General features: G+C 39.7%; 1 protein-coding gene across 1 annotated transcript in view; it reads left to right on the plus strand.

The window, feature by feature from the left end:
• Positions 1-364: 364 nt before the first annotated feature.
• Positions 365-27,653, plus strand: part of KCNMB2 (potassium calcium-activated channel subfamily M regulatory beta subunit 2) — a 240,906-nt gene continuing 213,617 nt past the window's right edge. Inside the window, exon 1 of the mRNA XM_030330289.1 lies at positions 365-779. The gene's annotated coding sequence lies outside the window, so the exon portion shown is untranslated. The remainder of the gene's footprint in view (positions 780-27,653) is intronic.

A 27,653-nucleotide genomic window follows, 5' to 3' on the forward strand; every position in this document is an offset into this window, starting at 1 on the left:
AATGTGCTCATTGATCCATTCAGTCCATTTGATACATCATTTGAGATTTTGCATATACGCATACCCTGACTCCTACCTCAGTAATAATGAGAGCATTTCCCATGGGGACTGATTCTTTTATCTGACTCCAGAGAACATTTATTTTTGTAACTGGGAAGAGCAGGAGTCCCTTGCTGGGAGTGAGAGAATTGTTTGGGGAATCCTAGAGTGTTTTTATCTCAACTTCACTTTCCATGTAAAAATATCATTTGCACAAGGAATTCTTCCTCCTGCGGTTATAGAGGATCTGGAAATCTGATCCAGTAGGCAGGGTGGTGTCCCTCTCGGTCTCCCAAGGAAGTCTGAGTCCTCTCTCCCTTTTTAATATGAAATTCGAAAGCAGTGGGAAGTGATGTTGGACCTATCACAGCATTGCTAACAGACAGCCTATTACAGTATTTAATAAAAACAGAAACAGCATGCCTATCATAGGCTAATAAATCCTACCTCCTGCACGCTTTAAAAACAGTATGAAGCAGCTTTAACGGAGCTTCTGATAACTAATTTCAAGCATGGCTGTCTAGCGTGCCTGTCACTATTGTCCTCCCAAACTCTTTCAGACATTTTGAGCAGAGAGTATTAAAGCTATGAGTTAGCAAGGGTTGTGACATTAATGGTCCAGAAAAGCTTTAGGCACGAGAGGCAATGATGATTACCCGTGGCTATTTGGAGGACTGCACTGGATCGCTGTCATTAAAAATTAAGCGTGGCTTTTGAGGAAGATGTGACAACTACCGGAGGTAGGATTTGCATGTAAAACAAAGGAATCTGTTGCTGTTTTGGGCTTTTGTTTGCATTGTGCGGTGCGGGTCGTGAATTGCAGCCAGGTGCGGAGTGAGAGCAGGAAGGGGAGAGAGGGGAGTGGGGAACGGATGGGCTTAGAGCAAAACACAGTGGATAGTATTATATTTTATGGCAGAAATGCCTCGAGGACAAACTGGCTCCAGGCTCGTAGCCTGCTGAGTGTGCATTCCACGTTGCTTTTCCCTTGGAGTAGAATGCTTAGAGGTCACGGAAAAAACAGTTTCTTATCTGTGGTGCCAGCTGGGCTGTTGGTAGGGTTGAGTGAAGACTTTGGTAGGTGGGAGGCATAAAGGTCTAAGAAAAATAAAGAATAGGAAGTGGTCGTTAAGACTGGAAACCTGTTAGATAAATATTTTATTCCCATGGCCAACATGCTTTGATAGCCAGAGTCTAATTTTTAAAAGGGGAAATTGAAAGATTACAACGGATTTCCCTGATAAAGAACTACTTCGGATTTATTATAAAAGAAAATTGGGTACCTTCGTCCATTTTGCATAGGGAAAGGCTGATCCACACTGTTTGTGTTAATGGTTTTTGCTAAAGCAGAGTTTTAGATTAAAAGAAGGGGCTTTTCTCTCTGTTCCTGCTCCTGCTTTTAGACTACTGCCGGGCTGCAGATGGAAATAGTGATTCGTTAGAGGTTATGGACTTGGCGTTTTACCTTTTTCCTTTCTTCTTCTTCTTCTTTTAATGAATAGCATAAAAGCATAATTCTCCTTGAAAGATGAGAGGGCAGTTGGGTTCCAAAGTCCAGCAGATAACGAGTGGATTTGCAGAGGAACTTACGCTGCTTTGTACTTTATTATAGGACTGGTATAGATAGCTCGATCAGAAAAGGACTTGTCAGGAAATCATAGGTTGAGATTTTTAAAGCAAAAATATAATGGTCAGAAAATAATGTTTCACCAACTTGATCTCTGGTGCAAGTTTCAGTATTTGTCATTGCATATGACCCTCAACGTGAAGTGGCAGAAACGTAGTGAGTGAATTTCTCAGTGCTCTTGCGTTATTTCCCTGATGGACTTCACAAACTCCGAAATGTAAAGATGCTGCTTTAGATCTTGAAAAAGCCTATGTTCTGATGCATTGATTTGATTATAATGAATAACAGAGATACATAGAATAGTACATTCATAAAAGAATGTGATATTCTTCTAAAACTTTGCTATTGATGCAGTATTAACTAGGAAAAAAGTGAAAGACAATTATAGTGTGCTTGTTTTCAGCTAAATATTGGAGTTAAGACTAAGTAGGGCTTTTCTCTTTTCTAATGCAATTGAGTTTGTACATTTGGGAGCTTCTGTGTATATACTGCCATTCACAAAGTTGAAATCATTGCCCTATAGTGTATGACAATACACTATAGCCTAAAGCATATAGCTTGAAGTTGTGTCTCTTTTTCCTGATGAATATGATTGAACCAGCCAAACTCTCTTGTCTAGTTATGTGACCAAGAGCATCAGTCCATGAAATGACTATATAGAATTTCTGATGCAGTTGATGATTGTGACATAGTTTTCTGCCTCTATGTGGCCAGTGGAATGTGTGACCTTGACCTTGTAAAGTCCCATTCTCTAGCCAATTGTGCTCCCCAGTCAAGAACCCATACATGAAAAGAGAGCTCGCAATACACAAACAGAAAAACACATACACACACACACACACACACACACACACACACACATTTTACATACTGCTGTCAGAAGTTTACAACTGAATATTATTTCTATTGTTTTCATTATTTATTTGAAAGAGATTTTCACTGGCTCTGGTCTTAACCAATATCTTCTGAATCTAATCTCATCAAGTATTTATTTTAGAGGTAATCCATGCCATAAAACTTGTCAATAAGAGAAATTATTTTGCTATCATCATGTTCATAACACTTCACTGATTAACTAAAATATCCTTTCAAAATGTTCACAGATATATGGGAAAAGTTCCTATATTAGATCTTGATGGTATATGTATCTAGAACTTCAAAAATATAGGGGAGATATGGAATTTATTTTCTTTGTAAGCTGTAGGGAAAGGCAAACCAAGTAATTTAGTCAAAACAACCTACTTTGTGTCACAAATTCATTTCATTACCTCTTTACATCGATAGATATCAGCCAAAGCATTTATACATATTTTCCCCTTTCAGTTTCTGCTACATCTAGCAATGAAAAACCACCAATTCTCCAGCTGTCCAGGAAAACAAGTCCGAAATCCACCCTGACGTAAAAAATAGGCAAAGCTTTAGTCAGCCTTGTCTTCTCAGCCCCCATGCATAGCACAACCAATGTATCCGTCACCAAGACACAACTCACCAAGTCCACAATCGCCCTTACTGTGTGTCTCTCTCATATACACATACAGCCATCATTTGACTTTATTGGTTGATATTGGACCAGACATTTCTCAACCTAGCACTGTCTTCTCTTTGATTGTCTCTCTCCTCTCACCAAAACAGAATGACAAATGAACCTTCCAAAAATAGTTTTACTATTATATCCAATTCAAAGACAGACTATAATAATGTATCTACAATATAGTCCTAATTTATACATATATATGTGTGTGTGTGTACGAAAAAACTAGAAAAAAGTATACCAAAATGTTAGAAGTTATCTTGGTGTGTATTATTGGTGCATTCTATTCTCTTTATTCATTCGTTTACAGTTCCTAATTTTTTTTCAAAAAGCAGGTATATTCATAGTCACAAGGAGACTTCTATCATACAGGTTTCTTTATCTCCTTTTATAACCATGTTGCTCATTTTCCCCATTATCATACTTCATGTCATCTACTTTATCTTCACCCCAAATTCTAAAATCGTTTGTCAGTCCAACCAAAACCGAAGAGAAGTGCTATTCCCCTATCAGAGCCCTTTTCCTTCAGTTTCTTGGCATGTCATGAAATGCTCAGCATTATCCTTCCCAGGAGACTGACTTCTTAGCTCATATTTACCAGAAAAAGAGTGTGTGTACGTGTGTGTGTGTGTGTGTGTGTGTGTGTGTGTCTGTGTGTTTGATTTTCCCTACTTTACAGGCAGAGAATTTTCCAATCTCTTTTGCTGGCTCCTAATTATCTTCTAAATCTTTAAAGGTTGGAGCGCTCCATGGCTCAACTATACATCTCTTCTTTATCTCTACTTACTCCCGAAATGAGTCCAACCTCATGTCAGGACCTTAGAAACTATCCATACACAGGCACGTCACAGATTCTGATCCCTAACCTGGACTTACATATTCAACTATCTATATAACACTTCCACATACATGCCTTATAGGCACCTCACATTCAACATGTTCAAAATCAAATTCTGAATTTCCACACAAAATGCCGTCCTCCCATATTTTTTCCCATGTATGTAAATGGAAACTCCATTTTGCCACTTGCTCAGAAGAAACATTTTGGAATCCTCTTCGAATCTTTTCTTCCCTTCACACGTAGCAGAAAATCCCATTTCTTCTACTTTCAAACTGTACCTGGAATGTAATTATTATCCCCACTGCTACCTCTGGGCAGGTTACCACCAACTCTCAGATTATTGCAATATGTTCACCATTCTTGGCCTTTTGCTTCTGTCTCCCCAGCTCCTATGCACACATTCCATTCTGTATCCAAGACCCAGTTTGTTTCCACATTGAACTTCAACCATAGTATCTTCTGCTCGAAAGTGTCCAACATCTTCCCATCTGACCACAGATAAAAGGCAGATCCTTACAGTGTTTCACAAGCTACGTGTGATCAGCCCTGGGTTCTTCCCTCACTCCCTCTGCTTCCATCCTCCCTTCAGCACTCTTTAGCCACACTGGCCTCCTGACTTTTCCTCAAACCTGCCACATCCTCTCAAACCTCAGAGCCTATGCCCACTGCCTGGAAAACTTTTTCCCTACACAGCTACATGACTCAGACCCTCACTTTCTTCAGGTTTCTGCCAAATGTCTCTTTATCAGAGAAGACTTTCCTGTAGGTCTTTTAAATCATACCCTCTCACAAGCTTCCTATTCCAAGTCCCAGGTTTTTCTCTGCAGCATACCAGATTATCCCCCAACATATTGTATGTTGAGTTTTTATTGTCTGTCTCTCTCCTGCTAGAATGTAAACTCTAGAACAGTGACTTTGTTGTGTTCCCGATTGTCATATGAATGAACAAGCTGCTGAATACAGGAACTGAATGTTTGTCCCCATCAAAATCTATCAGTAGCATTAGGCCCCAGGCATAAGCTTGTCAACCTCAGGGTCAAAGCTGTGTCATAACACCCTGTTGCTTTTTCCAAAGAGAAAGATACTGAACACCTTGAGGAAAGTCAAGGAGATTTATCAAGATGCTTTTCTTTCTCCTCTCTACACAGGAGGGAAAAAAATATCACTGATTCCAATCTATGTCAAAGCAAATAAAAATTCAATTTGCCTGAATTTGATCTTATCTGAAGATGACTTCTTTTTTGAAAAGACATCTTCACAGATCTGTACCTATAACTATGGACATAAACAGGGGTGCCTGGGTAGCTCAGTCGGTTAAGCATCCGACTTCGGCTCAGGTCATGATCTTATGGTCCGTGAGTTCAAGCCCCGTGTCAGGCTCTGTGCTGACAGCTCAGAGCCTGGAGCCTACTTCAGATTCTGTGTCTCCCCACCTCTCAGCCCCTCCCCTGCTCATGCTCTGTCTCTCTCTGTCTCTCAATAATAAATAATGTTAAAAAAATATTTTAACTATGGACATAAACATTATCTATATTTTCTCTGCCCTCTGTTGGTGATAAGAAGAAGATGAAAAAACCAGGTTAGAAGATACAGGTGGGCTCAATACCCCTTTATGAGCATACAAGCCCCAGTAGTTTTTTGGCACCAGGAATCAACTAACAATAACTAATACTGGTACTAGTAACTTACATTCATTTATTGCTCTCAAAACAGCATGGTCAACCTCATGGTATCATTAACAGTGACTTCCCTAGTATTCATAAAGTACATGTCTTCAAATAATTAAAGTATAATGAAATAATGCTATTGTCCAAATTGGGTGGAAATAATAATGCCCAATATTTCTAGAATGTTCTGTAGTCTATAGAGGTAGAGTAACGTGAAAAGGGCACAGCATCTAAGACAAGCATAGGCTGTAGGAACAGATAGGCTTGATCTGGATCTAACCTCCTCCACTTCATGGCTATGTGACTACAGGCAGTTTTTAAAAATTGTACTGAGCCTCAGTTACATCACTGGTACCTCTATGGGTTAGAGATTAAACATGACCATGTAAGTCAGTGCCTCATGAGAGTACTCTGGCACAGAGGAGACGCTTAAAAAGTAATAGTGTTCTCATTGCTGTTGTCATTTTATCTTCACAGTATGCTTTAATAGTACATATTATACTTTCCATTGAACAGACAGCAAAACTAAGCTGTAAAGTTAGTCAAATGGCTGAAGGTCAAAGAACTAGTAAGCTATCAAAATTTACTCTTCCTTTAGCCACAGAGACTCTTCATAAACAGAATGTCAGATTAACCTTCTTTAATGTAGTTAGTGCCCAAAGACTGCCAGCGATTAGAGGAGTTTTTTTTTTAAAGGTAGAACCTGAAGAAAAGCTTATTTTCTTTCCTCTGTGAACAATGTGAGTGGCTTCATGTATTCCTTCCCTAAATAAAAAGTAGACTTAAACTCCTGAGAAACAAGTTAAATGAACCCTAATGTGCTCATTAAGAAAACCTTAATCTTTAGACATGCTGCATAATGCAGTGTTGGAACACCAGCTTCACTGTCCTGAATACCTAGGTTTGAATCCCACTTCTGCCCACTGCCAATTGTCCAAACCTTGCTGAGTCTCCTTTTCTGCAGCAGAAACATAGGTTGAAATAACATGTCATTCCTGGGGTTGTGAGTATTATATGAGGTAATCTATGCATAGCTGTTAGCCCCATGCACGTTCATAGTACAAATTACCTATATTCACTTCAACTATTATCTTAGATGAAACTTTAAACATTATATGTGTGTATACACACACACACACACACACACACACACACACACACAATGACCCTGACTCTGAGAGATTTGGTCTGAAGTATCTCCTTTAAGTCTTATTTCTTGGAATTGCAATGCCTCCGAAGTCGTCCAGTAGCTATCATTTGAGAGACACTTAAGCACTAAGGCATCATGTAAAAGCTCAGGGTGTTTGAGCACCTGGCCAGCACCAGAAGCAGAATTTCCTGAAATGTTTGACATTTGCTCATTTCTGATTAGACCCAAAATGAAAGAGGAAATTCTGGACAAATCAAGAAAATATCTGCTTTTCTGAGATACCAAACCCAATTTTACAGATTCATGTTAAAAGAACTTTATCCAAGTGCCTTCCCTCAGCTTTGTCAGGCTCCATTTTCAATATCTCCTTTCTCCACTCTGTCTGTGACTACATGGGCTTTATTATTGCTAAACTAACCTGATAAACACAACATTGTATAATAGGACTTCAGTGCAGGACGTGCATGAAATTGGCAATTAGCATCATCAATTATTCTAGATTTAACATTACTAATTTCTTAATGCAAAGGAATTCGATTTTTTTAATTGCTTAATAAAAAATAGCACCTCCAATTAAACTATTGGAAGAAAGTCTTGAATACCAATCTACTACATAGGCTAAATTTTTCTTTAATCAGTTTTGAACTTCATCTGACATGAAACAACTTCTCCAATTTCAGATTCTTGAAGGTTGGTTTGTAACACTAATGATCAGATTTGTGTATTTGTGTTTCCTCTAATATTTTGTCATTTCTCTCAAATTCACCTCTTTAAATGTGACTAGTTCCAACAGTACTCTCTCTCTCCAACAGTGTGGATGTGCCGTTGTCATAAAAATGTCACAGATTTTCAAGCTTTGATTTTTTGTTTTAAGTCTTCACAGGATATTGTTCCCTTTTGCTCCAAGAATACTCTGTGTATGGTTCTGCCACAACCCTTAGCACACTGTGCTGTGATCTTTGGTTCACTAATCTGCCCCCCTCTTCTCCAATTAGATTGTAAGTCCCTAGAGGTTAAGGACTGGGCTATAGTCACTGCACTATTTCCAGGGCCTGGTAGAGTTCTTGGCAGTAATTAATGCTCTATAAGTAATTTTTTTAAGTTTATTTATGTATTTATTTATTTTAAGAGAGACAGAGACAGCACAAGTGGGGGAAGGGCAGAGAGAGAGGGAGAGAGAATCCCAAGCAGGCTCCACACTGCCGCTGCCAGTGCAGATCCCGATGTGGGGCTTGAACCCACAAAGCCAGATCATGACCTGAGCTGAAACCAAGAGTTGGACACTCAACCAACTGAGCCACCCAGGCGCCCTCCCCTATAAATAATTCTTGAATGAATGAATGAATGATGTCTATAGCGTCCAGTTTGACCTAAGATGGGTTAATGTCCAAAGGAACAAATAAACAATGCACCTCAGAAAGAGGGCTGCATGGAACTATTTTATAATAAGAAAGCCCTGGACCCACCTGTGCTTGCTAACTCCTCATTCACTTGCCCTCTCAACTCTTCTCTTCATATTCTCCAGCTTATATCAGATGTTTCTTTGACTGTTTCCCCATCCCTCCTCCTCTCTTCTGTCTGCCCACAGCCACTACCCTATCTTTCTAAAGAGTATGGTGGAGCCTTTCATTTGAAGCCAACTTCAAGTCTGACAACCTCAGACAGCAAACACCTAAACCCTCTCCTCCTCAAAGCCAGGGTGACAGATGAGCCTGGGTGAGAATTTCAGCTCAGGGGGAGGGAAAAAAATAAATCAGCTGTCAAAATGTCAAGCGTGCTGACTTCCTAGGAAAGAAAGAGAAGATGCTTATGTGACCAGACAGCAGGGCTTTGGTTTACATTTGCCAGAATTTGTACTAAATAGGGAAAATGTCAAATGAATCCCACATGCAGGTTCCTTGTCACTTTGGTGTTTTCCTGAGTGTGAAATTAAAACTCCAGACTATTCTGGATATGGAAGTTCATTTTCAGTTTTCAACAAATCCACTCAATGAGTAAATCAGAACATTTAGGCAAGTAGTAAAATATGGAACTAATTTTTAAAGTATAATTTTTAGCCCAGATAATTAGGCTACAAACTCCTTGAGAGCAGGTACTACATTTTTATAATTCTTAGGTGAATAGAACTGTATGAAATATATAAGATTTTTTTAAATAACTTTTTGATTGACATACACTCTCCTCGTCACCCTATTCCCTGAGGTAAAGCTGCACTAGAGAAATCAGGTAAATGTCTTATCATTATTTACCAGGCTGCATGACTGGAGATGTAGAGTTCTAGAAACCACACAAATCTTAATTGCACTGAATCCCCTTTGTGCACTGTGGTGCAGACAGGGCTCTTCTGGAAGAGCAAGGAAAAGGGGGCTTGTGAGTTCTGATGTTGCCTGTTTATCCATAGAATCCTATTATTCACAGACATCTGTCATTGGAAATAATTTATAAAACCAATCCACGTAGGATCCTACCAAAGGAGGATTCAATTTGGAATTTTGTCAAAATAAAGCCCTGACTATACTACATGTGTCTGGGGAAATTCCACTGTACATGTGACATAGCTCAGGACATTATAAATAGTGAGTTTGGCTAGACTTTTTAAGTCTTTTTTTAATTATTAATTTTTTCACTGGAAAGCTAATAAAGGTCAAGCATTAGACTCCATCACTGTTATCCAGAAAAGTAAAATATCTTTCAAAGTGAAATTCTCAGGAAGTTAAAAAAAAAAACAACAACAGGTCATTCAAATGCAAATCTAGAATCTTTGTTGCTTCACAAAGATGCAGAGGGTCATTCTGGCTACACAGCACCCAGTACTCTATGAGGTAGAGAGAAGAAGCACATGGTAAATATTGCCCATGAGATAATTCTTGAATGTCTTGAGTTTGGCTTTGTACAAGCATTTGAAAATTTCTGACCATATGAAGTATTTGTAGTTTCATCAAACTGAACTGCAGTTTCCTCAGAGGGATTGTATTCTGTAGTAAATCTGGAGCGACTGATTGTCTCTGGATTTGTTTTTTCATTTCCTGGTATATTCCAAATGAAGAAATTCAGGGAGAAAAACAACAACCTGATACCCGGAAGAAAATAATACCTAACTTTAGAGGCAAAACTCTACCAGGATTGATCCAGTTTCTTTCTCTCTGTGGGGATAACCAATGACTGCTTTAACCTCACTTCCTAGTGGTTCTATTTGATCCTGTGTGGTGCTTGGCAACAGTCATGTGGGGCTTCTGTGTAGACAACTCAAGGTAACTATTTGCTTTAAAAACATAAAAATAGAACAGTACAGGACTCGATTCTCTGTTGGAATGAATAAAAAAAAAATGTTGAGAGAGAGAGAATGTTCATATCCAAAGTAGAAGGAAGGCTTGGATAATAGGTTACCAAATTTGAAAAAAAATCTCTTTGGGTATATAAAAGGTAACAATAGCCTTGGTACAAAGAAAACTGGCCAAAGAATGCCTATTACAACCTGCTTCTCAATCTTCTCGGCCTATTTCTCCCCTGACAAGTGGATCTGGTGTCTGCTGAACAGAAACTGAGGAAAACATTGTATAAAAAAAGAGATACGCTCTGTTTTATGCCTTTACGAAAAGTTGCCTTGCATGTAACTTTGATCATATGGTGTTTAGTTTATCGAGTAGAAGATTCTTACCCTAGACCAACATACTCAGGCATCCACATTTAAAAATATATATCTATTCTCCATTCTGCTAGCCTTTAATTGATCAGTCCTCATTTCATGTCAGCATTGACTCAACAACTCATTAATTTATTCAACAAATATTTACTCAATTTCACTATGGACTAGGCACTACGATGGGTATTGGGGTTGCAATGTTGAGCCAAATCAGAAATGACCCCATCCCCAACCATGGAGGTTACAGTCCTGAATGAGAAAGATATTTTTCTAATAGTCACTCAAATAAATGTAAAATTACAAATGTAGTAAGTGCTAAGAGATTGTTTAATTGGAGAGATTAATGTAGTCAAGAATGTCAGGGAAAGCTTCTCTGAAGAAGAAAGGACTAAGATGCTAAATGAGGAAGCAAGGGAGTGAAAACAAGAAAAAGTAAGTGTGAAAACAGCAAGGATTAGAGCAAAAGCTTTCTAAGCAGAGCAAAGAATGTGCAAGGCAGAAGCATGACCCTTTCACTTAGTCAACATTTATCAGGTGACACGCCTGTGTGCAGGAGAGGGAGGGAATTTCCTGCCCTAATGGAGCTTATGCTCCAGTGAAAGGCAATGAATTTTTAAAAATTAATGAATGAAACAAAAAAGGAAGCCTGTTACAGAGAGTAAATGGGGACTGTGCTCCAAGGAAGGGCCAGTGTAGCTGGAGGCAGGAATCAAGCAGCAGGTGGTTAAGATGAGGCAGAAGAGGCAAAAAAGAGTCTGGCTAGGTAAGCCCTCACAGGCCACGTGGAGAAGTTTGCTCATTAATGTTAAGAGCAATGGAAAGCCACTCAAAGCATTAAGCGGGAGGCTGAGAAGATATTTGTGCTTTGCAAACATTATCTCTGCCATTGATCTGCTGCAATGTGCTGATCAAAATGGAGATGACCAAGTAGATACAGAGAAGCTAATTTAAAGGCCATTGTAATAATCCAGGTGAGGGTAGTTTAGACCAGGTAGCAGCAAAATGACAGACAAGTGGCCAGAAGGATTCATCCACGTTCAAGAAGTCAGATCAGAGTTGGCGATGGGCTAAATCTGAGATGATATGAGTAAAGGAGTAAAGGAGGAGGTGTCAAGGACAATTTTAGATTCCTAATTTGAGTAACCCAATAGATGGGGAGGTTATAGAACCCTGGAACATAACTAGAACTCTCTTGGATCAAAGAACATTCTGAAATTATAGTCTATACTTACTGCCTCCATTTCTTTGCTCCCCATTTTTTTTAAAGCACTGGTGTATGAATTCTGACCACACAGCTTTCCTGTGACTGCCCTCTTTACCCTTTATCATCTAATTTGGCTTTTTCACAGACCTCCTGACCCTCAATTATTCTATAGTATTCTAATATATATTATATTTATATATATTACATATATATTTATACATTATATATAATATATGTATAATATAATAAAATCTCTCTCCCTCCCTCCTTAAATAGATAGAGATAGAGATATGAGGGAGGGAGAGAGGGAGAGAGAGATTGATTTTTCTCTTAAAATCCTCTTTCCTTGATTTTTTAAAAATTTCTTTAATGTTTATTTATTTTTGAGACAGAGAGAGACAGAGCATGAACGGGGGAGGGTCAGAGAGAGAGGGAGACACAGAATCTGAAACAGGCTCCAGGCTCTGAGCTGTCAGCTCAGAGCCCGACGCGGGGCTCGAACTCACGCACCGTGAGATCATGACCTGAGCCGAAGACGCTTAACCGACCAAGCCACCCAAGCGCCCCTCTTTCCTTGATTTTAATTATGTTTTCACTTCCTAGGTCCCCTCCCACTTTATAGCTCTTTCCTAGCTTTCCTCTTTGCTGGATCCTCTTTTTCCTTTTCTTATTTTTTGTTATACTTTTTCAGTAATTGAAAATACCGTCTTTACTTTCATCCCAAACTATCTCTCTGGCTGTGACCCTGCTCCCCAACCCAGGTCCTACATTGCCTGTCGCCTGGTAGACCTTTCCCTGTGATGGCTGTCTACACTTCAAAACTCACTTGGCAGAGCTTAACTCACAGTAAGACCTAATGAATCTACTCTGCCTCATATTTCTATTCATTGTGCTACTGATGGTCCAGGTTCTAAAGCCAACTATTCTTTGAATCCTTCTCCAGCTATAGACTCAATTGGCCTGAGTCCTATTGAGTCTTCCTTCAAAATTCTCTTGTGTATCTTTTTTCCTCCCTATACAAATAAAGCTCCTTTGTTCTCACACCTTGGTTATTATGATAGTTTGGCTAACCAACCTCCTAGCCTTTAGTCTGATTTATTTTTTCAAAGTGCTGTCCTTAAATCACTTCCATAAGAATTACCTGGGGAGCTTTTTAAAAATATCAACTCATGTGGCTACCTGTATTTAATCAGAATATTTCTGGGTAAGGCCTGCAACTTGAACAAACACCCTAAATAGATCTATCATATATAAATTTGGAAGAAAAAAAAATGCTTTAATCTCTTCCCACCTTGTTTTCTTCCTCATAGCCTTTCCTAAAGAGTAGTTCCAAAGCCTGACCTTGATCATGGAACTTCCCTAATCACAGCTCTTCAGTGGCTGTCACTCAACCAAGCAAATCAAGTCTCCCAGGACAGGACATCACAGTCTTCCAGTTTTTGATGTCCACACAAAACACCAGCCTAATCTTTACCTCCCCTCTCTCACCCTGTGATAAAAGTGAATTGTACTATTTACCACCCCTCAAACATACCAATCATAACACCCTCATGCCTCTGTCCTTTGGCCCACTGCACTTTGAACACCCAGGAAATGTCTCTCTTCCCTTCCATTTCCACCTGTCAGACTTCTACCAACTCTCCAATGACCCTTTCTCTCAGCCCTTTCCATTTTCCTTTCTCTCTTTCCATTCCTTGTCCTCCAAGCTAGAAAGGACCTCTCCAGGCTTTGAGGTCTTCCAGCAGGTTTTACATTTTGCTACTTACTCATTACACAGTTTTACATAATTTTTCTTTTAATTCTACTTACAAATTTCATGAAGAGAAGAATTAGATTTTATAAAAAGACACACTTCTGGAATAGGAAGGAAGTTGACCTGGGTTCAAGATCCACCTAGTGCACATCCTTGGGAAAAATCATTTAACTTCTCTGAGCTTCGTCTCTGTTAAGTGGGATAGTGTCACTTACATTATAGGACTTGGGTCAGTGTAAGTTGAGGTGTCTTGTAAAAAGCTGAGCCATAGGAAATTGCTTATATTCAATTATTTTCACTTGCAAAAATGGAAATTTCATTGTATCTAGAAGTCCTCCTATGTTTTAGTACACTTTCCTTTAAAATATCATTGTAGGTGTACTTAGGTGGCTCAGGCGATTAAACGTCCTACTTCAGGTCTCAAGGTTTATGAGTTCAAGCCCTGCATCGGGCTCTGTGCTGACAGCTCAGAGTCTGGAGTCTGTTTTGGATTCTGTGTCTCCCTCTTTCTCTGCTCCTCCCCTGCTTGCTCACTCTCTCCCTTTCTCTCTCTCCCTCAAAAATAAATAAACATTAAACATTTTTTTAATAAAATAACATTGTGTACCACACTGTGCTTTGCATCCACTTAATACATTAGCCCTTTTGCCCAACATATATGTATATTTGTATAATATTATATACATATTATATTTTCATTATATTCATATAATTACAATATTAAAGGAAAAAGAGCCCAAAAGGGCACTGCCCCAACACGGAGTTGGCAAACTCTTAACCTACCTCCAGGCTTACTCTTGCCCATTTCTTTTTCAAACCAGGTGAACAAACAGCAATTTTAACAATAAGCTAAAGTAAGCTCTTTCCTAATAAGAGAGTGCTGTTAAATAAAGGTCAGCAGGAAATGTAACAACACTCATTGTCTCTTGTTTATGGTCCTTCTGGGCATCACACAAACTTGCTCAAATTCCTCTCCTGAGCATGACCTTACCTAGAGTTGATTGGACTCACATTATGCTCCCCCTGACTGGGATCTTTTGTCATCAATCAGAACAGCAATGAGATTTTCAAATGCAACTTTTTTTTTTAATGTTTATTTTTGAGAGAAAGAGAGTGAGCAGGGGGGGCAGAGAGAGAGACACACACACAGAATCTGAAGCAGGCTCCAGGCTCTGTGCTGGCAACACAGAGCCTGACTTGGGGCTCAAACTCACAAGCCGTGAGATCATGACCTGAGCTGAAGTCAGAAGCTCAACTGACTAAGCCACCCAGGTGCTGCTCAAATGCAACTTCTAAACAAAGTATGCACTTTTTGTGTCTTTAGCTATCTTTCTCTACCCTTGCAAGAGTATGGAGAAACCTCTTGACCAATTAACCCTAAGGGAACTCTGAGCTTGAGAAGGTCAGTGTTATATTGGTTATAAATGAACCAGGAAGATGTTGATGTTTTCACATTCCAACTTAGTGTTAACTCTTCAGATTTATCAGCCCAAGGAAAGATTCTTTGTCTAATGCTCCCTTTGTTAAAAAGTAATTTGTCCCACAAGTCATTATGCTAAAGGATGTTCTCAAGGAGATTATAGATTATCCAGGTACTATATCAGGTTCCAGGGGCTAGGAGGAGACAAATGCCATCAGAAAGGTACACAGTGCTTTGGGTATTTTCATACAGAAAGATTACAAATCAAAGCTAAGAAAAGGACAAAGCTCCAAGAAGAAGCGTCAGTATTAACTGGGTTCCAATCTACCTCTCTCTCTCTCTCTCTTTTTTTCCTTTTTGACACTTATATGCCAGTTATGTCCCATTGAGCAAGTTAATTAACATCTCTGTGCCTCAGTTTCCTCCTTCATAAAATGAGGCCTTCATACCTGCCATGCAGGGGCAGGTGGCTAGCGCGTGGAACAGGAAATAGCCTTTCAAGAAATGGTGCCTGTTGTTATTATTAAGGTGGGGGCCAGGTAATCATGTCAAATGCTACAGAGAATTCAAATAGGCAGGGCTTTGGATTTGTGATTTGCATTTTACTAATTCATTGGTGAAAGGAGAGATCACTTTCCAAAACAAGGTTAAGCATCAAAATTAGGTTCAATATCATTAAAAGACTGAGCAGATGGTGAGGAAACAGGCCATTCTTTAAAAGAATTTTTCCCCAAAAAACAAAGCAAGAGTGAGGGCAGTTGACAAAGAGCCAGTAGGATGTAAGAGTGGTATAGACTCCTTTCTTTTGAGGAGGGCCATGAGGGCCTCTTGATAGCTGGTGAACTAGCATCTTACCTCATTTTGTGCATTACACATGGAATTCACACTCAATTAAGCTGAGTCCCATAACTGTGTGGTGGGCATCCTCATGAATGGGAGTTTTAAGACAGGGAAACGGAGCTCACAGACACTAGATGTCCTGTCCCAAGTCCCACAGCAAGTAATGGCCAGCTAGCCTCTCAGCCAGTGCCTCTGACTCTAGATCCAAGGCCACCCTGCCTCACCTAACTACAAATACATCACCTTTCCGTCTGGAGATTGTTTCACCGAGACATGTACATTTCCAGAGAGGATTTGGGGGCAACAATCATGGAGAAGTAGCTGTTCATTTTTCATATGGTTCCTGTTAACAAGACCTTACATGATAGGCACTTGACATAATATCTTCTGTAGCTTGTGAACCCCTAGCAAGTTCAAGGTATTATGCTAGGCATTTGATATGCATTTTCTCATTTTCAGCTCAGAACAGACCCCAGAAATGAGTGTTCCTCTTATTTCCATTTATACTTGAGAAAACTGAGGCAACACGACTTGCAGGTGGCAAAGCTGCGGTTCAAGAGAAAGACAGACTGACTCCTCAATTTTCAAGCACTGAAGTTGACACCTGCTGGCCATTTGACACATTTTCTGCTCAGGCACCAATCTGCACAGGCCCCAGTTGTACAGGCCCAGACTGTGAGGTCCCAAAGGGTCATGCCTAGAACCCCAGGAAACAGAGGGAAGCACATGACTCGCATACAAAGGTCTTGCCAGCAGCTGACCAGGGCAATCTGCTTTCCTGTGGATTAACATCTATCTCTGCTCTCTCTCCTTACCCATTAAGTAAACCCCTAACGCACGGTGCTGGCCCTCATCCAGATGCTGAGCAAGGTTTGCAGATAGGATTCTAAATGGTACTATGGAAGAGTGATTTGACAGTGTCCCCCCACACGCTTCCACACTGAGAAGTAGTAAAAGGGAAAGGAGAGCCACGCAAATGAGCACAGTTTTGTAACAGACCTCACATATATTCCTTAATGTAACCTCAAATTGTTTCTCTATTTTTTCTGCAGTCTTATCCTTTTGAATAACAAAACCAAAAAGGATTCCATTCTTCTGCTGCCGATTTCTAAGATAATTTGGGTTGACACCACACCACATTTCAGATAAAATATAAATTATGTCCCAATACTCTCTGCATAATACTCTCCACAACCCACTATAGATCAGTGGCATTATAAGCTCTATTTCCTTGCCATCCCATTTTCCCCAAATGGCCTTACCTCGTCATGTGGGGTACATGGGCTACTTTCCTATAGAATCACCTTTCCTCAGTCGAGGTAGAATTTGGATGACAGGTCCTTCCATTTCTAGAAGCTGTTGTTTTGTTGTTGTTTGTAACTATTTTAACTCAAGCAAATATAGTAATTTTCCTGGGGTTTGCTCTCCTTAAATTGTAGATATTCAAACGCTCTATTACCGGGAAATTATTATAATTTGTATTTGAAAGCAATGACCTAATAAGTTACACGTTTATGCCTCAGTAGTCTGCTAGATTTGTGAATAATACCACAGGTCAATTCTGACAGCACCTTTAATGGTGTGCAGATTTCTTTCTTCTTTGCTAGGTAGTGCAGTTTGATGTGATCCATATTTCAAAGGCATAATAGGAGCTAAGGGGTTTCTTACTGGTAGTTCTTCAATAAAGATAAGCAGAAAAAAAACTCTCCTATGCCCAAGTGTTCTCTTGGCTGAGTCTTTATCACTGTTTGTCAACAGCTTCCACTAACGTGACATTGAATTAATTCATATTTGCAAAAGCAAATCAATTTAATAAAAATTTAAAGTGAAATTCAAACTGAAACTTCCGCCTGAAACTTGAACTTCTAAATTTCAATTCAGCCAAAGTCAGTTAAGATTTATGACAGATATAGAAAATAGGAGGAAGAAAACAGATTTCCTTTATATCCTAACCTAAGTGCCATCTGGCACCATGCTAGGAAAAACAAAACAAACAAAAACAAGAAATCTAGTTTGGGGGCTACTCTTGGTCCGGATGTGCTTATAGGATTTGATGAAAAAATTCTGCAAGATGAACTAGATACTGGCCAATGCTGACTTTTAGGAATACCGTCAAAAGCAGAATAAGGAAGCAGAAGCATGGGCAGGCCACTCAGATGCAGAAAGGACAGAGCTCTTGGCTGCCAATAGGAATGTTACCCAGCACTGAGCATTTTTCTGATCACTTCAGAGATTCTTTTGTACCAAGAGATTGTTCAATCAGTTTACCCAAGAGTAAATACTTGAGAGGGAGTAAGGGTAGTGGAGAAGAAAAGAGTAGATAATTGGAAGAAATCGTTGAAAAGGAATATGCCAGAGCCAAACTGTTTTATCAGAAATTATTAAAATTAATAGTGGCTAACAAATTTTGATTACTTAATTCATGAGTCAAGCACTGTTCTATGTTTACCCCATTGACAAACTTACAAGTAGGTTTTTATTATCTCTATTTTTCAGATAAAGAAACTGAGGCACAAAGAGGTCCAGCAATTTGTCCAAGTCACACAGTTAGTGTTAAGGCCTTCATTCAACCTCAGATGATCCGTCCTAATTCCGGAGTCTATACTCTTAATCACCATTGCCAAGAAATTCCAAAGCAATGTGCATTTAAAATAATAACTTTCAGACCATTAAGGTTGCAGGTAATTTAAATGAACATCTTTTTAAATTTCTTTTAAATGTTTATTTATTTCTGAGACAGAGAGAGACAGAGCATGAGTGGGGGGAGGGTCAGAGAGAGGGGGAGACACAGAATCCGAAGCTGGCTCCATGCTCCGAGCTGTCAGCACAGAGCCCAACGCCGGGCTTGAACCCACAAACCGTGAGATCGTGACCTGGGCCGAAGTCGGTTGCTCAACCGAGCCACCCAGCGCCCCTAAATGAACTTCTAATAAGAATTCAAACCTGAAATATTTATCAGAACCAGATCTTGAAACTACAATTGGTAACAAAACACCATGCCTTTTCCTCATCTGTTGTTACAGTTACGAAATAGAACTTGAAATCATAATATGATTTGGAGAATATATAAAAATTTATGTTTAAAGAAAATTTTTTTTTCTTATCAAGGTCGCATGGAATTGTTAGAAAAAAACAAATTCCTCAGGGCTCCTGGGTGAGTCAGTTGGTTGAACATCCATCCGACTTCAGCTCAGGTCATGATCACATGGATTGAGGGTTTGAACCCTGGGTCGGGCTCTGTACTGACAGCTCGGCGGAGCCTGGAGCCTGCCTCATATTCTTTGTCTCCTTCTCTCTCTACCCCTACCCTACCCTCCCCTCTCTCCCTCTCTCCCTTTCTCTTAAGAATAAACATTAAAAAAATTTTTAAAAAGAAAAAGAAAAACAATTCCTTCCTTTTCCTCTGATTAAGAAGCGACCCAAATGCAAATCAGTTTAATTCAGTTCTTTTAAACAATCAATTATTGGGCCCCTTTGAGAGAAGGCACTTAAGCTTTTGCTTCTCCTTAAAAATAAATAACTCAAATTCACACTATTTCCATGAAATAGGTATAATTTACATTCAGAGTCAGTAGCCTAGTAAGATAAAAAGATTAATAAAAAGACTAGAAGACATGCTCATTTGCCCTCAAATTGCTTGCAAACTAATACTGATTACCCCTTAAAAGAAAGTACTGCTCAGTTACCAACAGCATCTGGGGGTTGTATAAAGGACACACGTCCCTGCCCTCTGCACGTGACTTTAACATGGATGGGAGTTAGCTAGAGGGGACCTCACAAGGCCATCCAACAAATTCTTTCTCAGCACTTAGCTGATCAGAAATACAAACAAGTCCAAGGTTCTTGTCATTTTAATGGGTGTTTCTTGGATACAGTGCCTTCAGGGAGGAAAGAGAGGAAACGAGTGGTGGACTGACAGACCAGAGGAGCTGGCAGAGCATGGGAGTAACTTCCCACATGCCCACTGAAGCCCTCCACCTGCCCGCTACTCAGGCTCACTCTACACCTGGGAAATTACAACAACAACAACGAGAGTCCAAACAAAGAACAAACAGAATGTTTTACTCTTTTTTCAGCAATAAAATAGCTCTTTGCTATCTCTGAGCCTTTCTCTAGCCAAGGCTCTTCTTCTCTGGCCACCATCTCCCAGCATGTGAACACAGGGTGGGACTTAATCTGAGGGACTCATGTAGTGTGAGGATTCTGAGGTTCTCTATCTAGATTTGACCCCTGTTCTTCCATTACTAGCTGTGTTTCTTTGGCCAAGTCACTTAAGGTTTTCAGTATGTTTCTGCACGTGTCAAATGTATTCCCATAACATTGACCTTGCTTGTTTGTCGGGATTTTGAATGAAATGACATTTATAAAGTATGTGTTGGTATGATGAGTGATCATCCAATCTAGTCATGGTGATAAAGGATCACCTGCGTTCACAAAGCCTCATGCCACATTAAACTTTATGGTGCATAAACCATTTCCACTGTATTGTACGTGTGTGTGTGTGTGTGTATGTGTTCTTTACTCAGATAAATTGTAAGTCTGTTGTTTTAATATTAACTCCATCCAAAATGATATGGTCTCTGACAATGAGAGGTTATAATTAAGTAATGAAATCTTCACACACAGTGATGTATTAAAGAGAATTATGTGCTAAATCTCATACTAGACCCACAAAGTGCTTTGGGACCACCAAGAAAGGAAAGGCTAATTTTGACTGGGAATTTGGGACAGCAAATAGAAGACTGGATATTTGATCTGTGGCTTTAGACAAGAGCTTGGATAAGAATTAGAAGTGAAGAGGAGGAAACAGATGTCTTAAAAATTACAAGGTAAGAAAGACTCAATTTGGGGATTCATGGGATATGAGGAGTGAATAGAGAGAAAATTGACAGATAACCAGACTTTTTAAAGCCCAAAAAGTGTGAAGAGAGTGTTGGTTGGAGTTCAGTGGGGGGATCACAGAGAAGGAAGGGAATTGGTAGAAGAGAAGGTCAGTTGGAACACATGAGTTCAAAATGGAGGAAAAACATCCAGATAAGAATGTCTCCTTGTGAAATATAAATTGCAACTCAGGAGAGGGATGCAGATTTTAGAGCCATTTTCACAAATGTGATCATTAAACTTAGGCAATCACTTTGGGGGAAAGAACAAATCAAGAATTTAAAAGCAACTAGGATACAACTGTGAGAAGCAGCTACACTTCAGGGCCACTTTAGAGGTACAATTTTAAAGAACTTTGGGGACCTGGGAAAGAAACCAAGAGAATTCAGATCACAGGAGCCAAGGAAGACAGAATGTCACAGAGGCAATGATGATCAGGAATGTCAGGCCCTGCAGAGAGCCTGGGGACGGTGAAGACAGAGGGACTATTTTGGCCATTGTGGTGACCTCAAAGAAAGCTATTTCAGGACTGACCGGAGCAGAACAATTGAGAGGGTGAAGTGGAAGGAAAGAGGATGCAAGGAATCATAGCTTGAGGGACAAAGAGAAGGTGTTTATTAAGATAACAGAAGGCTGAGCACATTTGCAGATTGACCAGAAGGAGCCAGTAAAATGGACTAAAGCTGAAGAATAAACAAAGGCTAATAAGTGTTTCAAAACCTGGGAGCACTGGGTTATCAACCCCTGTTGAATGTTAAACTCAACTAGGACCCTTGCAATAATACTTAGGCCTAATTCTGATATGCAGAGATTCTGGTTAAATTGTTTTGGGCTAGAAAAGGTATCTGTATTATTTATTAGTTCTTCCAGGTGATTCTAATATGTATCCAGATAGAAAAACCACTGACTCCGAAGAACTGGACATTGGATTAAAGCCACAATAAGCGTTGCTTTTGCTTGACAAAAGGCTCTTCTTCCTCTAAAATGGGTTATGGTACTATTGGGGTGGAGGAGTAAGGATTAATTAGAGCAGTAAGGAAGGATTAATCAAGAGCAGAAACATTTTGAAGAAAGAACTTGGAAGAAATAATGGATGCTTTCAGTCTGAAAAAGTACAATGTGAGACTTAGAGGAAAGGGTGGGAGTGACATTGCCATGAAAGAAACTTCAAACCCCAAAGAACAATAGGCTTCTACCAGGGATAAATGAGGTAATTGTCCATTTACTGCCTCCTCCTTTCTATCCCTATCGGTGGGCCACTTCCCTGACACAAAAAAGGAATTACTCTTTCCTGTTCCTCTTAGGAAAAGGAGAAGAAAAAGAATTTGTAAACAGAAAAGATCTAGAAAAACAGTAAAGTTACAGAGCCTTAAGGAAAACTTGTTTAACCAGGGTATCAAAAGTGAGAAAAGCTAAGCTGTGGACTCCAATCCCTGTGAAATCTCTTAGACTTTGCCATGAAGGCATCTTGGAAATCACCTTGCCCAACTCCTCCCATTTAATGAGTGAATTACAGGGCACCTGGATGGTTCAGGGAGCTAAGAGGCCGACTCTTGACTTTGGCTCAGGCCATCAGGTCATGATCTCACAGTTTGTGAGATCAAGCCCTGTGTAGGGCTCTGCACTAGCAGCACAGGGCCTGCTAAGGATTCACTCTCTCCCTCTCTCTCTGACCCTCCCCCCCGCCCCGCTCCCTCCCTCTCTCTCTCAAAATAAATAACATTAAAAAAAATGATGAAGGGGCGCCTGGGTGGCTCAGTTGGTTGAGCGTCCAAGTTCTGATCAGGTCATGATCTCACAGCTTGTGGTTCGAGCCCCGTGTTGGGTTCTGTGCTGACAGCTTGGAGCCTTGAGCCCACTTAGGATTCTGTGGCTCCCTCTCTCTCTGCCCCTAACTCATTCGCATTCTGTCTCTGTCAAAAATAAATAAACATTAAAAAAAATTTTTTTAATGATAAATGAATGGAAATTCAGAGGGACCAGACCAAACAGCATATTAGTACCACCAAGGGACCCTGAAACAAAATCCTTTATTCCCACACCAGAGCCTGCTGTTCCTGTACATTCTGCCGCATGACCTCTGTGGTTGAGGTCTCCAGTGAGGAAAATGGTCACAGCTCTTCTGTGAGGATTAATAAGAAAATCTGTAAATTGTTTTTAGCTTGTTGGGAGAGAAAAAAAATGTTCAATTTCTACTTTATTGCTATTATTACGTGAACCAGATTGAATTGCTGTGTCTCTTAAGAGTTTCTTACGACTAGTGTGAAGTTTCCCATTTAACCTAAGCCAATTTTAAACGGCCCATAGAATACAGAGAGAACTGTAATAATTCAATCGCCACACTCAGTACATTGTTTGAAATACACCGAAGAGAGGATGGAAACTTGCAAGCTTGAAGCAGGAAGATGGAGCCTGTGAATGTGTAAAAGACATATCCTAGGTAATGAAGAAGGGGCGGTGTGTGGTGGAAGGGTAGTGTTCACCTGCACTGCAGGGCCTCAGTACGTGGACCGTGGCCATAACATGCAAGGGCCAGTGTTTGTTCATTTATAAAGCGAGAAGACTAAACTCAGTTACCTCTCAAGTCCTTTCCATTTCGGACTGTATTTTAATTGTTGCCATCATCCTCCACAAAAATATCCTGAAATAGTTTAAGACAAATTACATAGAATATCTCATGGATCATAGTTCCAGGGTTGTTGTTGTTGTTTTTAATTTTTTTAAATTAATTTAATTAAATAAATGTATGTCTCAGCTTCAGAGTTCTTTTGTAAGGCAGAGGAGCACTGGAGTAAATATTCTTCCTCTCAGCTCTGTGCTTCAGGGGCCTCGTCACCACCTTTGGTTAGTTGCACCAGGCACTAGTCTAGTTGCTATTTACCCTGCACGGCTGAATGCTCTGTTCCCACGTCCCGCACAACCAGGGAGGGCACTGACCAATGAGCACTGTGTCCTGGTACAAACATCCCTGAACACCTATCTCTTTTCCTCCTTTTCTTGGATCCTACCCCAGTGTGCAGTGTGCTCTTGGGTCATCTCAGGAGCCATCTGGGCCATGTTGGGGAGAACTGAGGGAGCAGAGTGCTGACTGAGTGGCATGCACTGTAGGTAAGCTAGAATCTCTCAGAGAACCGTATTTATTTTGCATTCACCCTTTTGAATTAGCAGAGGAATTGGTGATAGTTACTATGTAGAAAGAAGCATTAAAGAGAATGGTATCGGATTGGTTGTGTCAGAAAATAGCTAGAGGATGGAAAACTAGACAAGGCAATGCTTCCTGACTCTGGAAAGATTTGTAGGACCAAAAACTCCAGAGTACAGGGAGCTGATAACTTGTGGGAATGCTTCCTTTCATAGGGAAGTAATTTTTCTTCTCTCTTGGACTCAGGATGTTTCTAGATTCTAGTGTATATTTTCTCATATTTTTTACAATGGTGTGGGGTTCATTCACAAGTCACAGTTGCAACTCTAATATAATGGAGTTGTGTGATTTTTCTCAGCCTTTTAAATTTTCAGTTATTTATTACCAGAATTCTCTTCTGTTTGATCAATTTTCTGAAAGAAGCTCCATCTAAACATGCAAACAGAATTGGGGAATAGTTGCAAACATCTGGACAACTCTAGAAAAGGATCTTAGTTGATTATTTTAGACAACAAGTCTTTGATCTTTACTAGTATTAATTATCCAAGAATGTGTTGAGATCTCTAATTTTGCATATGTGCAAATGGTCTCACACAAATATATTTGACAATAGTGTTAGTTTACAGGAGATTTTCTTCCTCTGCAAACTAAATCAGAGTAATTTTAGTTATGAGACAATATATACAAATTCAAACTGACAGCAATTCACGGATCCCTAATATTCCAGTGTGCTCTGGTATTTGTCACCAGCTTTGCAAAATGATTATTAATAGTCTGACTGCAAAGTTGTTTAAGAAACATTTCATTTCAAATTAGGCATAATCTTTTTCTTTCAGATTATACAGATGCATTGTTAAAGCCCTTTCCTCCTTCCCTATATTTGGGTTATTTTCTCCGTTTAAAAAAAAAAGGAGAAAAAAATATATAACGAGGAACAAAAGAACTTGGAAAGAAGCAAACAAAAGTTGGCAAGTAATTAGGAAGTTCATTTGACTATCTTAGATCAACAAACAATGCTTTAGGTCTTTCCAAAGCACTTTGTACCATTTGGTTCAAATGCATTCCTCTGAGTGGCTAATTTTTTAGCAACAACAGAGGGTGTTCAAGATAAGGGCAGGGTGGGAACACCAGTAACTGACAACCAATTGGGAGGCCTTTGTCTGAGAACCTGCTGTGAACAGGAAACACTGACAGTCAAAGGAAGGGAGACTTCTATCTGGAGGACACTTCTCACAAGAACAAATAATTCAAAATTACATTGAGATAATGCTCCAGGGAAGTGATTACTATTCCCAACTTTACTCTTAGGATTCTTCCTCAAAAATTTAGATTGCTGTTGTGGGCAAATGGGCTACACTGAGCCACACAAACAGAACTCAACCAATCAGTCAACCAGTAGTCAATCAACCAATAAAATCTAAATATTTCAGATCCAAAGCCTGTTTCCTTCCCCTAAATGTGCTGAGATACTTGGTTTTTCTAACGTGCTTTGAGCAAAGAGACTTCATTGGCATAAAATAATAAAGATTTTAAACATCAGTTCACTTTTGTTTTGTTTTGTTTTTTTGTTTTGTTTTGCTTTGTTTTTCAATTTCCCAACTGTGGAGCACTAGTTTTAAGAGCTGTCAAAACCCACTCGTAAACTGGTTTACTCCCACTGGAGAATTCTGAAACATTTGATTGCTTGAAAGGATACCACCACCTATGGTATCCCTAATAAAGGCCCCGCCACAGTTATCCACAATTCACCAAGGGCAAGGCTGTCCCATGAACTCCTCCATCTTGACTCCACCTGCGTGAGTGATGGCCTTAGCTAACATTTTTGAGCAATATATGTGAGGCATGTGCTAAGTGATTTCGGTCTTGACTTTTAACAGAATCTTGGAAATAACTCTATGAAATAAGTGCTATTGTTATCCCCAGATGAGGACACTGAGAGTTAACTAAGATACCACAGCTAGTAAATAAAAAACCAAGGTGCAAACCCAACACTGCCTGACCTCGAGTCCATGCCTTTACCCATTACACTGTTTCACCTCCTTAGAAAGAACATTATTCTTATGATGTTTCTGGATACCCAGACACCCACAACACAATATTAGTTCTCTGAGGCTAAAAGCCATGTGCAATATATTGCCTCTGAATTACCACAAAGGCCAAAGATAATGCTAGGGACACAGTAGGTACTTGCAAAATACTTACTGAACTGAATTCACAAATGAAAACTCTTTGTTCTAAAAACTCTGTCTCATTGTGCTATGAAATGGAGTATGAATCCATAAAATTTTAGTTATAAGGATAATGTTATTTGAACAGAACAAGATGGCATTATGAATAATAGATTTCAATCTATTAAGCACAGAGCTACAACCAGTTTAACAGGATAATGTAAGGATTATTATAAAATCTTAAGAGATTACTGTAAGTGGCACATGATCCCCTTTGCTATCAATCAACACAAAACAATGCCGAGAAGCAGGTTTTGTTGTTTATTTGTTTTTACATGGAAGTTGTATGGAGTTGTATGACTGGACTAGTTAGGACAGCCTGGTTCTATTATTGGTTCTGAAACTAAATGATTCTATGGCTCTCGGAGAAGGCTGATCTCTTCAGGACGTAAATCTCCACATGGTTAAAAGCAGGGGAGGATCAGATTAGATGATAGATAACGTCTCACAACTCTAAAATCCCATCATTCTGTAATATTGCTACATTAGATTCCACTGTTCGTGTAGCTGGAAATGCTCACATTGTAATTTTTACCTTTTGCAAAATGTTGTCAGGAAATCCAAAGACGTTTTATGACAAATCTCAGTATGGAAAGGAATACAGCAGCCTTTTAGCCACAAGCTGGGACAAAGCAACTCGTGTGTGTGTGTAAGGGGAGAGGAAATGCGGTGATCCGCTCTGGTGTAGACAAGGTCAAATCTAAAATAATAGCCCCAAGACTCACTGTACATAGAATTAGTGACTGCTGATGTATAAATACAGAGTTTCTAGTAACATCATATATAGCATATATAGCACAATTTTATATATATAGACGTGCTGGCTTCCATGATCTACCTCCCTGTTAATTAGCTGCATTATGGTAGTTAACTAATGTGACCTTTCTGCATCTGGGTTTTTCCACCTGTAAGATGAGAGCACTGGATTGGACATGTTGCCTAGCTCTAAAACAAGTGGTCTTACTGCAGTAGGAAAAAAAACATTTGGTTATGAGAGTCACTTGCTGCCTTCTTTGGAAAGTAGTTCCTGATAGGTAGAGGCTCTGATGTCGGCTGGGAAGACAATAGTTGTGAGCACCAAGTTTGGCATAGCTAGCCCAGGACTAAGTTGCTCTGTGTGATTAAGGAAAAAGACTGAGAAGCCCCAGAGAGGGGATTCTGGGAAAGGATGCAGGAAGCAGTCAAGTTAACCACTGGTGCTGAAAGAAGGGATAAGGAAATAGGAGACCCCAAGAGCTGTAAGGCTAAGAGAAGAGACCTGAAGGGGAAGGCTGGGTTTTGAAAACCATCTCTTTCCCCTCTATCTCTAAACTGCCAAGAAAGTATATACTCTTCAATAATGATTTGGTGCAAGTAAATTTTTTATTCTGAAAGTAAAAATGATTAAATCCAGCCTCAGAAGCGGTGTGGAGGAATGGCTGATATATGGGTTAAAAATGCATTTCAAGAAAATTTGTTGTAAGAGATATATCCAAGTTTACAATATTAATAGCACTGTAGGATGAAGGATCCCCTCTACTGTGCTGTGGCCAGATGGCATCTAAGTTCAGTTCTGGATATTGTATTTCAGCAGGGGTCTCAAACTCAGACAACTCGAGGGGCCAAGTTGAGTGAAGCCATAACTAAAACAATAGGTGCTACATAGAAACCTGGAGCTGGAGAACGCATATCCTGTAGAAAGGCGGTC

Source organism: Lynx canadensis, chromosome C2, assembly GCF_007474595.2.
Source record: "Lynx canadensis isolate LIC74 chromosome C2, mLynCan4.pri.v2, whole genome shotgun sequence".
In the NCBI taxonomy this organism is placed as follows: domain Eukaryota; kingdom Metazoa; phylum Chordata; class Mammalia; order Carnivora; family Felidae; genus Lynx; species Lynx canadensis.